This window comes from Acanthochromis polyacanthus, chromosome 6 (assembly GCF_021347895.1).
Source record: "Acanthochromis polyacanthus isolate Apoly-LR-REF ecotype Palm Island chromosome 6, KAUST_Apoly_ChrSc, whole genome shotgun sequence".
In the NCBI taxonomy this organism is placed as follows: domain Eukaryota; kingdom Metazoa; phylum Chordata; class Actinopteri; family Pomacentridae; genus Acanthochromis; species Acanthochromis polyacanthus.
The window spans coordinates 18,906,025-18,919,176 of record NC_067118.1 but is presented as its reverse complement, the minus strand read 5'-3'; positions in this window follow the sequence as shown (position 1 = coordinate 18,919,176).

The window sequence follows — 13,152 nt, the reverse complement described above, 5'->3', positions numbered from 1 at the left end:
TCAGATTTCATCGTACCTTGCACACTTTCAAGACACCCTGTGCCAGATGCAGCAAAGCAGCCCCAAAACATTACTGAGCCTCCTCCATGTTTCACCGTAGGGACAGTGTTCTTTTCTTCGTATGCTTGGTTTTTGAGTCTATCAACATAGAGTTGATGTGCCTTACCAAAAAGCTCCAGTTTGGTCTCATCTGTCCAAAGGACATTCTCCCAGAAGCTTTGTGGCTTGTCAACATGCATTTTTGCAAATTCCAGTCTGGCTTTTTTATGAGTTTTTTTCAGCAGTGGTGTCCTCCTTGGTCGTCTCCCATGAAGTCCACTTTGGCTCAAACAACGACGAATGGTGCGATCTGACACTGATGTACCTTGGCCTTGGAGTTCACCTTTAATTTCTTTGGAGGTTGCTCTGGGCTCTTTGGATACAATTCCAACGATCCGTCTCTTCAATTTGTCATCAATTTTCCTCTTGCGGCCACGTCCAGGGAGGTTGGCTACTGTCCCGTGGGTCTTGAACTTCTGAATAATATGAGCCACTGTTGTCACAGGAACTTCAAGCTGTTTAGAGATGGTCTTATAGCCTTTACCTTTAAGATGTTTGGCTATAAATTTTTTTCGGATGTCCTGGGACAATTCTCTCCTTCGCTTTCTGTTGTCCATGTTCAGCGTGGTACACACCTTTTCACCAAACAGCAGGGTGACTACTTGTCTCCCTTTAAATAGGCAGACTGACTGATTATGAGTTTGGAAACACCTGTGATGTCAATTAAATGACACACCTGAGTTAATCATGTCACTCTGGTCAAATAGTTTTCAATCTTTTATAGAGGTACCATCATTTTTGTCCAGGCCTGTTTCATTAGTTTGTTTTTTTAAATAATTATGTTAATCAACAATTCAAAAGTAATGGCTGTTTTTGATTATTTAATTTTCAATAAATTTTTATTTATTGCTACTTTTGTGAGTTTCAAGTGATTTCAGTGAGAATTGTGGGTTTTTCCTTCTTTAACTGAGGGGTACCAACAATTTTGTCCACGTGTGTATAATGCCCACTCATTGGACTCTTCTAATACCATCAGCATCCTTGTTATGTTTGTGAGGCATGGCCTTGCCAAATGCGGGGAACACTGATTTTTATATCCCTGCTCCCAGCAAGGCTTGTAGCATCTGTAGTCTTGCTATCTGGCCTTGCATCTTTACATGGACAATATATTTTAATGAATACATAAACATGTTTCTGTGAGATTGAATCAGCTTGATCAACTGTTTCCTCATCACAGAACAAATACCCAGCTCAGTTTCTGTACAGTTAATTCATGGAGTGGTTTCTTCATTACTGTCTTAATGGCTGTTCAATTAGAGTTTCCATCACTTTGAATTGAGAGTGAATTAGCCACACACTATAGTCTATGCACTGCAGTCAACTATTTATACAAAGGGGCCATTTGGGGTGTGAAGATGGGTTTTACTTCAGGGATGAAATCATAGGGCTGTTACAATAATGAGAGACTAGATAGTTTCATCTGCACACAGACTGTACGCTGAGAGAATAATCTATATTTGGGCATAAAAATGCTTTATCAGCCAAGGCTTTAAAATGTCTAAAAACAAGAAAAGACAATTTTGGATGGACTTTGGATGCAGGTCCCCTTTCAAATTCTTTCCATTGACGGTTGAAGATTATCTAATTTTCACCAACCCGCCTCAATAAAAATATAGTAATTTAATTTGTTAAAATATGTTTGTTTGTTTGTTTGTTTTTTAAAGCTGGAAGATATTTCATCAGCACAATTTCCAGGCAATGTCATTGTGGATCATTTCCACCTGGAAACAGGTGGAACATTTCATAGACCTAACAAATCAATCTTGAGCAGAGCTGTAGGTGAGCTGGTGTGCTCAAACTGCAGCTAAGAGTGCAGGGAGAGGACGGGACCTCAAAGACTTGTTCATTTACGGTAATAAGCAACTGTGTTACATTCAGTGTCATTTTAAGGCCTGAGGAGATTATTTTGATGGAAAAAACATTAAAATATCTAACTTACAAAGACATGACTTTTAGCAACAGTTTCAAATGACTGAACAAGACTCTCTAAATTTTTTGTCAAAGATTGTTTTGTTGTCTTTGCGACTATGGAGTGAAGATGACTGTTTATTTAAAATAACATGTACTAGCTATTATTTTTGTTAAGTGACATGTAATCCACTTTTAGACATGCACTCCTTTCCGTTAATCTAAGGACAACTGAACGTGCCAGCTGCATATCTTAATGGACCCTCTGGTCATGTTTCTATAACAGGCGTGACAGCCCTCTTATTAGGTCAGACCCCTATCTATGCTCAACATAGATAGGGGCTGCATGGTGCACAACTCTCACCTAAGGGAGAGAGTTGTGCACCATGTAGAATAAAAGTGCTGGTAACTGCATTGATTACATGCAGTTACAAATGATCTCCAACATGGAGAGAGGATCAGTCCAGGTCACGATTAGTCCAAACTGTACGTTTCACTGCACTTTCCTTTACATCACACAGGTGAGCTATGAGACATAACATTAGAGTTTAAGGCTGTCGCTTCCAGCTGTTTTTAAGAGTCTTTCCGTGAGTCAACATGAGTATGCTCAGTGTTGCTAGAAGCAATCACTTTCAAGGAAGTCCAAGTACCCATTTTAGTGGTAAGTATTTTACGCCCACCCTTCAGAAGCAAACAGCAAAACCTTCTTTCAAGAGCAACCACTTTACGCTGACATTCAACAATCAGGCAGAAATCTGTTGCAGAGGAGACACGGTCTAATTTCCCTGTGGCCCCAATTGGACTAAATGCCATGCAGACACAATTTTCATCTTATTGAGCTCGGTCACCAGTGGTGTATACAGTATAAGACACAATATGCTGTTACTGACTTTTGTTGTCATTTCAGAAACCACACAAGTTACACCACAGCACTGCTATCATTCTTTGTTTCCTATTCAAATCATTTTATTGGGTGTTTTTCAAAGACATTCAGCAGAAAATGTGGAAAAAGCTACAGTACAAAACACAACTCCTTGTATTCCTTTATTTGCAACTATGCATTGTCCACAGCAGCAGCTTTCTTGATTTATATTTAATGGTTTGGTTAACATTTATTAATAATGTGCGTACTTGGTGCTAAAACCTCCGTTGGTATCAATCCACATTTGAAATCTATCAAGATAGATCTGTCTTTGTAGTTAGAGGGATGGTTCATGTGTGTACATATTCATAGTTAACCTGTGGAAGTAGAGAAGCCAGTAGAGGCAGTCTGATCCTCTAGGAACTGTTCTGTTAACTCACATGTATATGGATGTTAGTTTGACATGTTCCACCTAACTTTGTTGCAGACCAGGAATGCCCATTACAACAGTGAAAGTCCCAGGGGAAGCATGTTCTTTCAGAAAGACAATGCATTTTTGTCATTATGCACACATTGGTCCAAAGGGTTTGAGGAGCATGACAAAGAGTTCAAGCACTGACCCGAATCCCATTTGTGGGATATGCAGTAATAAGTCCAATTTGCAGTAAAATTGCTATGCAACTTAACGGACTTAAAAGTCTCATATTACACTAATTTTTAACAACTTGATATAAGTCTCATTTTTCACCATGATGTGTATTTCAAGGTTCAGAGGTTGAGAGCAGTGCTTATCCTGCTGTGAAATCACAATAGGCTGCAAACTTGAATAATTTGTTTACAGACACACTGTGTGACACACCAGACAAAAGGCAGAAATGAGGGGATGGTCTTTTCTTATACTCTCTAGTTTTGTGGATATACTGAAGATTGTCTTCTAAAATTTTGGCTCCTGTACAATTAAACTGCATTGACAATTTCAATTTGGGGCTGCACAGTGGAGTAGTGGTTAGCACTTTCGCCTTGTAGCAAGAAGATCCCCGGTTCAAATCCTGGCCTGGGCTTGGGATCTTTCTGCATGGAGTTTGCATGTTCTCCCTGTGCATGCGTGGGTTTTCTCCGGGCACTCCGGCTTCCTCCCAGTCCAAAAACATGCTGAGGTTAATTGGTTACTCTAAATTGCCTGTAGGTGTAAATGTGAGTCTGACTGTTTGTCTGTATATGTAGCCATGCGACAGACTGGCGACCTGTCCAGGGTGTCCCCTGCCTTCGCCCGAGTCAGCTGGGATAGGCTCCAGCACCCTCCACGACCCTAGTGAGGATAAAGCGGTGTATAGAGAATGGATGGATGGATGAATTTCAATTTGAGGTAAACTTATTTTGGATTGCATTTGTTTGTGATCAGTTACAAATATCCATTCATCCAGTCTCTCCTGATCAGATTGTTCAGTCTGTTCTTATCACTGGTTGTGATGCTGCTTCCCCAGCAGACCACTGCAAAGTACAGGGGACTGGTCATCGCAAACAGATAAAAGCTCCATGCTATACAAAAACATTCTCAAAAACAAAGTTAAATGACAAGATTCACTGTATGACACGCACAGTACTGTGAAACAGAGCACCCCCAGCTCAGTAATTAGTATGGACTATGAGCTGTCTCTTACCATATCTGTCCTTTACTTCAAATCAAACTAAGTTCATTTTCTTCTTCTTTTTTTATCACTGTCTTCTTCCCGACCCCTCTGCGATATCCATCAATCCTTAACTGTTGAGGGACACACTCATTTCACAGGTCAATTAATTTTAATCAGAGTGTGTCAATTTAATCTGAGTTCAAACCGCTAGACGGACACTTTGTGAAAATCTCATTAACCTTCCCATTTCCAATCTGCTCACTTCATCAGCAGGGCACAGCAATGACGCAGTCATTTTCAAACCCACGTTTTTTGCTGTAGGTAAACAAACTCCTGAATTTGGATAATGTCACTGGAAAAGAGGCGCCTGGGAGGAGAAGCACACAACATCCTCTCACACTGAAAATGACACAGGCATTGACTTAATGTCCTCAAGTAGGTGTTTTAATAGCAATAGCACTGGCAAGAAAATCAATGTGATCTCCAGATAAGGTTAAGGTTAAATGATTGCCATGAGGGTAAGAGATGACTGCAACAGCAAGACAAGAAGCACAACAAAGACAGCATGTAATGTAAGATAATGTGAAAGACGATACTGAAGTAAACACAAATGTCTTCATCAGACCCATTAAATTAAAAGATAAAAGATGCAGATATAAAGATATTGAGATATTGTTTCAGTTCTATTCGTCTGATGTCTTTTTCACCATTTGTGTTCTCTGATTTTAACTGTGTCATTCTGTATAACAGCAGTCTCCAGTCTTTTTTGCACCATGAGCCAGATTCAAGTCAGACAATTTTCTACGGACTGGTCATCACGCACATAACAAACAAGAAAAGCACTCAGACAGCGCAGCACTCTGTCAAGGCTGTTCAGTCATTGTATCACTTGCAACGGATTAAATCTTTAATGAAAAAATGACCTTGTGCTGAGCACAGGCTTGTGTGACTACATTGCGTGACCTAAATATGTAGTGGACGGTGGGAATTACTGGGACTCGGAAACACCCCCACAATTTAATCAGTTGTTTCTTCTATCATTTCTGATGGATAAGTCCTGTTAAGTCTGCAGCAGTTGATTTGTAGTAGGATCACAGTCACTTGATCATCAGCACTCAGCTGATGTAGTGTTCACTTGTTGTCATAGTTACAGTGATGCCATGCTGCTATCTGGCAATGATACAGAAATCTTCAACAAATCTGTGGACCCAGACTATAAGCTGCATCACTGCCAAAATCTAATCACTTGGTCCTTGTGTCATTTCTGACCTTGCCTGAAAATCTCATCTAAATCCGTTCACTGTTTTTGAGTAATGTTGCAAACAGACAGACAGACAAACGCATGCCGATCGTCACATAACTCCACTGCGTTCCTTGGCAGAGTAATAATGATCTTTTTTTAAAAAGAAGGAATCCTAAACAAATAAAATTACTTGTTATAGCTGAATATTTACTTACTTTGTCTTCTGTGTCAACACCAAGTCTCTTCTTCTTTTCGTTTGTTTTTTATTGATATTGGCAGTTGATGGCTTCATTTAACATTAAGTGCAGGAAACAAGCACTTCCCCTCTCCTAGGGTCAGTGATAATCACAGCTCAACTACCTGCAATATAATCTGAAAAGAAACGTGAAGAAAATGGAAAATATACTGATGCCTTTCTGAGGAACTAAAATAATACATTTAATTGTAAAAATGCTGAACTGTCAATTTTTAAATCTAATTATCTGCATTTTCGTATCCCAAATTAGAAACTACAAATTCCCTAAATTTGATGAGTTCTAAGTATGAATGCAGCAATTAGAGCAGAGCAGCTGCGCATGTGTGTATAATCAGCTCTTCGCCATAATCAGATTTACAGATGGAACAACATAGACAGGCATCCGGTTGCTGTGCTGTTAGTCACATGATCACACTGAAGCTTTCACTTTGTAGTCCATTGAAATTGCACCAGACTTGAGAATAAAACTCTCTAACACTAGTGAACAAATGCTATATGCTGAGTCTTCAGGCGCAAAGATTACATCGTTTCAGCCGAGGCTGCACACACTTCATTCAGCCTGACTCTTACTGCAACTAAGGCTTAGTGCTTTCTATTCTTTTAGTGTGCTTGACAGACCAAATCAAGCGCACCCAACCACTACAGCCAAGTATTCATTATTTGGACTTCGGTGTCATGGAGAGCTGATAAGATGCAAGCTCATTTGCATGAGAGGCCAAGACACCCTTCAGAAACCACAGACCCAAGCCGACCAGCCGCTATAGCCAACACTGGCCTTTCATCTCTGTCTTTATCGCTTTTATTCTCTTATTCCCTTTCTTCACTCGAGCACACACTCACACTGCTAGGCACAAAGAATAATAGGCACGCACTGCAAAAAATGACAAGGTTGCCAGGAGATTTTGTTTGCTATCAAAGCTTATAAGCCTCATTTTGAGATGGCGTAAGTCTACTTACTCTACCGCAGACTCCCAGCATAATGTGAGTTGTTTTATGACATTTGCTACAAAAAAGAGAGACACAGAGTCACAGAGTTTTTTGTTTGCAGTCTTTATGATTATTCCCCTGAAAGAGGTCATTTGAAGTGAAACAAGCAGAATTGAAGCGAACGAGCAGCAGTACAGCTTCACAAAATATCCTGGAGTAACGGTGATAATTCTTACTACAAAATATAAGCCCTCGCCAAGCTTATACTTTTTATAGTATAAAAATATGAACACACACTCACACACACACACACACACACACACACACACACACACACACACACACACACACACACACACACACACACACACACACACACACACACAGAGTTTCCTGCTCCTACTCTCTCTCTCTTTCTCATAAAAGCACTCTCTGGCCTCCTTAGTATTCTGATGTGGTTCGTGATTCTCTGTCAACATTTGACTTCACAGGCGGTGGGGATCAGACTCACACAGAGAGAGGCCAGCCATCAGTGGCTCACCACTGCAGAGGACTGTAGGTAGGGATTACACGGACAAAGAGACGGACCGACAGAATGACATGCAGATGGACACCCTCTCTACTTGCACCTGAAGTGAAGGGGCATTTGACCTTAAGTGATACGGATCGTCTGCTGCGAAGCAACAACAAAAAAAAGTCCAAGTAGGAATCAGTCCAACAGCGGAACAAGTTTTTCATGCTCCATATACTGTCACCTTGAGCAAAAGTGGCCTGTCACAAAACACAAAAGTCAGATTGACACAAAACAGACAAATATGCCTGCTAATTACAGCAGAGGCCTTTCTCCGAGCCCTGCAGATATATTACAGTCGTTCTGTGCTACGAGGCAGTTAACAGTTTCTCTTATGGCCCCTTTAACATTCATCTCACATCCAGTTTGCTTCTGGATATGATTCAGCTAGAGTACATTTACGACTGACATTAAAATGCGGCAGCAGTATACACAGTGAAATTGGATTTCTCTTCCCCCTGCCTAAATGCAGATTGTGTCCTTTACGTCCTTCAAAAACTGACAGTAAACATCTCATCTTACTTGTTCATCCGCAAGTATCCCATTTTTGACATGTATTTTGCAATTCAAGCCGCCTGTTGGCAGTTTGATTTGTTTTATTTCTGTCTATAGTAGCTTTATGTGGATTGAAGTTGCTTTGCATTGCCTATTTAGACCACCCTAGGGTACCTGGAGAGGGGAGGTGACATCCTGCACATCCTGGGCTTGCCTTTGCTCAGAGAAATACATTCATACATGCTGGTGCAGTAATATCCCAACAGCAGTAAAGCTGATAAGTGCTAGAGCTTGTGACCACATACTGAATATTTTATGTTTAGCAGTGGTTTAAACTTCCAGCAGAGCGTGACGATGCCTGAATAGTGTTCACTGCTGTCCCTCTGCGTGCCACTAAAGTGTTCCAGAGCAAGACCCTTCTTACACCTGTTGTGGATGGCGAGGGGATTAGAAATAACTGAACATTACACTTTCTATACTTCAGCTCATATCTCATCATAAATTTCCCAGCTGTTTCTGTGCTCATTCTGACCAGCTGTTCACATTACCCAGAGTTCTTGTTAACACATTATGCAGAGGGAAATAAATGTATTAAAAAAAAAGAAATGCAGAATTTTTTGGTTGGTTCAAATCTCTCATTTGCAGAATGAACACTGTTTTTAACTATTACAGTGTGGGGCTGATATTTTTTTAGGGTTAGGTTGAGGTAAACACATGTGGACAGGATGTGTGGAGAACAGGAACATTTGGCCTAAGGCAATCTGTCAGCTTGATCAGCAACAATACATACATAGCCAGACCATTCTCTAGTGCTGTCCATTTCTCTACTGTTGACAGTGTTGTGTAGAATGATCCGACTGCACCTTATTATCATTCTGCAATAAGCAAAAAAAAAAATACTGTGCTGTGTTTTTATCTTTTAAAACAATTCTACAGTTTAATTTAGCAGACGCTTTTATCCAAAGCGATGGACATTTGAGAGTAGATACAACACAAACAAGGATCTAGTCAGGAGAAAACCACCTGGATAAGTGCCATAAAACAAGTTCAAGTGTGATAATAGGACTGTGGTGTCTATAGGCAGATTTTTTTTTTGTTTTTATTTTTTGCAGTTTGTCAAGTGCAAAGATGTTGAGTGAAGAGCTGGTTTTTAGTCTTTTCTTAAAGAGTGAGAGACACTCTGCAGATTGAAAAGAGTTTGGTAACTTCTTCCACCACCGGGAAACCACAGAAGAGAAGAGTCTAGCTATTGAACAGCCCTGTTGTGGTGGTTGGATCAGGCGCCTTTTGTTGGTCGAGCGTAATGAGCGGGAGGGAGTGTAGACCTGATTGAAAGAGTTCAGGTAGGAGAGAATTGTTTTCATTGTAGTTTTGAATGCAAGTGTCAGAGTTTTAAATTTTATGCAGGAAGCAACTGGAAGCCAGTGAAGTGATCTGAACAGCAGATGTGATGCTGGATTCTGGATCATCTGCAGAAGTTTGACTGTAGATGCAGGGAGCCTGCCAGGAAGGAGCTGCAGTAGTTGATGCATGATATTATGAGAGCTTGGACCAGGAGTTGTATTGGATGTTCAGACAGGAAGGGTCTGATCTTCCTGATGTCATACAGGACGAATCGGCACAACCAAGCAACAGAAGCCACCTGAGTTTTGAAGGTTAGTAGGTCATCAATCATGACTGATTTCTTGTTGTAGAGAGTTACAGGCTGGAATGACCAAGAGATCAGTCTTGGAGAGGTTGAGTTGAAGGTGGTGTTTATTCATCCATGCTGAGATATCTGCAATTCATGATGAGATCTCGGCAGAGACAGTGTGGTTGTCTGGGAGGAACGACAGGAAGCGCTGGGTATCATCAGCATATCAGTGGTATGAGAAACCATGGGAATGAATTTCTGCACAAAGCGAGGTTGTGTATATTGAGAAGAGGAGAGGACCGAGCACTGACCCTTGAGGACCCTCTGTAGATAGGCTGTGTAATTCAGATGCTTTTAGTCTCCAAGATACTCTGAAGTATCTTTCTCAGACGTAGGACCTGAACCAGTGGAAGGCTGATCCTGAGATGCCAAGCTCAGTGAGTGTAAGCCAATCTTTATTGTCTTGGGTGGGGCTAAGAACATGATGCACACACAGTGTTCACTTAAAATAGTGATGGGAGACCTAGAGCACTGTCCTTAAAATTCACAAATGAAAATTAGCAGGGTGCATTCAACCTGCCTGTCAGCCTGCGAGGAGTGAGTGAGTGTGGAGCGCCTCTGTACTGCTTTGTGATCCGGGGTTCGGCTCAAACTCCGCCTCTCAGAGCGTGTTTCCAAAGGAACCATTCAACGTGAATGATAAATACACTGGTCTGTGACGCGCTCAAGCTAGGCAAGATCAAAAACCCGGACATTTGAAGGACTTCATTCCGGCCGGACAGGCCGGACAGCCTCTCAGAAGAGGACATGTCCGGGCAAAAGAGGACGTATGGTCACCCTAATTTATGCTACACACTGTAGTGGGACTTATTTGTACAATATAGAATGCAAGTTTTAGCGAATGTTCATGTTTGTTCACTATAAGAAAAAAAACTCTAAAAAGTTTTAACATGAACCTGAATAAGCACTAATATCTTTCAACTAGTGTCCACCACTCTTTTATTCTGTATCTAGCCTATGCTGGCAGTGGGGATTTCCTAGATGATTAAAACACATTTGCAGAAGAGATTGTATAAATTGTCCCTGGACTCAGCTGAACAGAAAATGCTGTGTCCTCCAAAAAAAAAAAAAAAAAAAAAAAAAAAAAAAGCAGAAGAAGAAAAAAGCCTTTCTTTGATTGGCAGAAATTAATCTTTGAACTCTTTGATGTCGTAGGGCACTGGTGTGGTTTCTGAACAGCTAATCCCACTATCAGATGTCTGTATTGTGGGAATGTGATTATGTGTGTGGAAACGTGTGTGAGGGAAAGATAAACAGCATCTCAATGGGAGCAAGCAGTGTGTACGACTTTTTGTGTCCAGCCGCGACATTGTGTATGCATGTGAACTGTGTGCGTGTGTGCGTGTGCGTGTGCGTGTGTGTGTGTGTGTGTGTGTGTGTGTGTGTGTGTGGTGGTTTGCAAATGTCATTCAAAGCAACCAAAGCTTCAGGGATTCGATCCTGTGTGTGAGTGTTAAGAAGGAGCGATGGAGGCATTAATCCAAAGGGATTTCTTCAATGTTGTGAATAATTCATTAAAAATGTGAGATAATGACACATTTGATTTTCAAGCATCACTTGTGACTCAAGTTTAAAGGTGGAGCTACGCGTTAGTGCAGGGATTTGAAAAGAGTGTTTGTGCGTGACAAAGACTACATTCAACAATGAGAGTAATATTAGGAATTTCTCTTTGTCTGTCTTCTATGAATTATTGCCTGCTCTGGAGTATGCACAGTATGTACACACACACACACACACACACACACACACACACACACACACACACACACACACACACACACACACACACACACACACACACACACACACACACACATATAATAATAAACCTGTTCAATTGCTTGTTACTTGTTAACTAATAACAATAATAACATCAATCAATTGTTTTTTCTATTAATTGCCCCAGCAGTTTTTGAAATATTTGCTTCTGCCAAACGGTTGAGCTGTCACTTCATGGTTAAAGTACAATTTCAAGAATCTGCATACATTTTTATGTATTTAGCTGAAATAAAAGCCATTTCTACACATACATAACTTTAAATACAAACAAATGTTGGAAAAACTCAAATAAACTGTAGACTACAGCAGAAATAAATTAAAGTTGGTCTGTTGTTTGGTGGTGAAGCTGCACAAATGTTTTTGGGCATTTAATCCACTTCATTTCTGGTATGGTAAGAAGCATTGCTGGTTTGCATTCAAATGCAGGAAAATCATGCATTTCTGGCACCTTTATCTGGACACACCTTTACCAGAGGTTGCACTGTCCCTGCTTGTCACAGTAAAGTGGCAGATGTCCACAGTCAGCCGTACTGCACGTCTGACTGTGGTTGTGAGGGTCTTGGGGTATAGCTGTTCTTTCAAGACAGCTTGTGTGTTGGGGAGGAGGTTTATGGTTGACAACATGTTCAGCTTTGAAGAAGATGGGCTATAGCAGCAGAAGACCACACCAGCTGCCGCTCCTGTCAGCTAAGAACAGGAAACTAAGGGTACAACTGGCACAGGCTCACCAAAATTGGACAATAGAAGATGAGAAAAATGTTGCCTGGTTTGATGAGTCTTGATTTCTGCTGGAACATCCAGATGGTAGGATCAGATCTTGGCGTAAACAACATGAAAGCATGGATCCATCCTGCTTTGTATCAATGGTTCAGGCTGCTGGTGGTGGTGTAATTTGGTGCGGTATATTTTTCTTGGCACACTTTTGGCCCCTGAGTACCAACTGATCATGCTTTAAACTCCACAGCCTACTTGAGTATTGTTGCTAACCATGTCCATCCATTTATGACCATGTTACAAAGCTCAGATCATTTAAAACTGGGTTCTTGAACATGAAAATGAGTTCACTGCAATCCAATGGCCTCCACAGTCAACGCATCTCAATCCAATGGAGCACCTTTGAGATGTGGTGAAATGGGAGATTGGCATCATTGATGTGCAGACAACCAATCTGCAGCAACTCGTGTGATGCTATCATGTCAGTATGAACCAAAATGAGTGTTTCTAACACCTTGCTGTAAGTTTGACACGAAGAATTTATGCAGGTTCTGTTGCTGAAGACACTTTAATTATTTTTCTGGATGGCTCTGTCTGTGTGTGTGTGTGTGTGTGTGTGTGTGTGTGTGTGTGTGTGTGTGTGTGTGTGTGTGTGTGTGTGTGTGTGTGTGTGTGTGTGTGTGTGTGTGTGTGTGTGTGTACACACACATCTGTGAATGTTTCCCAACAATTAACTGTACAATCTCTTCCTGCATAAACATCAGCTTGTAAAAGTGCATTACACTGTGATCATTCTGTGCTTCTTTGTGGTTGTTTTGTTTCATTTCATTGAGTCCGTTTGTCATCAGTCAAGCTGGTTAATTTACCCAAATAGTCTTTACACTATACAATCATTTTAGAGTCCTTTTCTCATTTTATATGCAAAATATTATTGATTTTTAAATGCATACAGCAATACCAGAAAGGTATTGTGA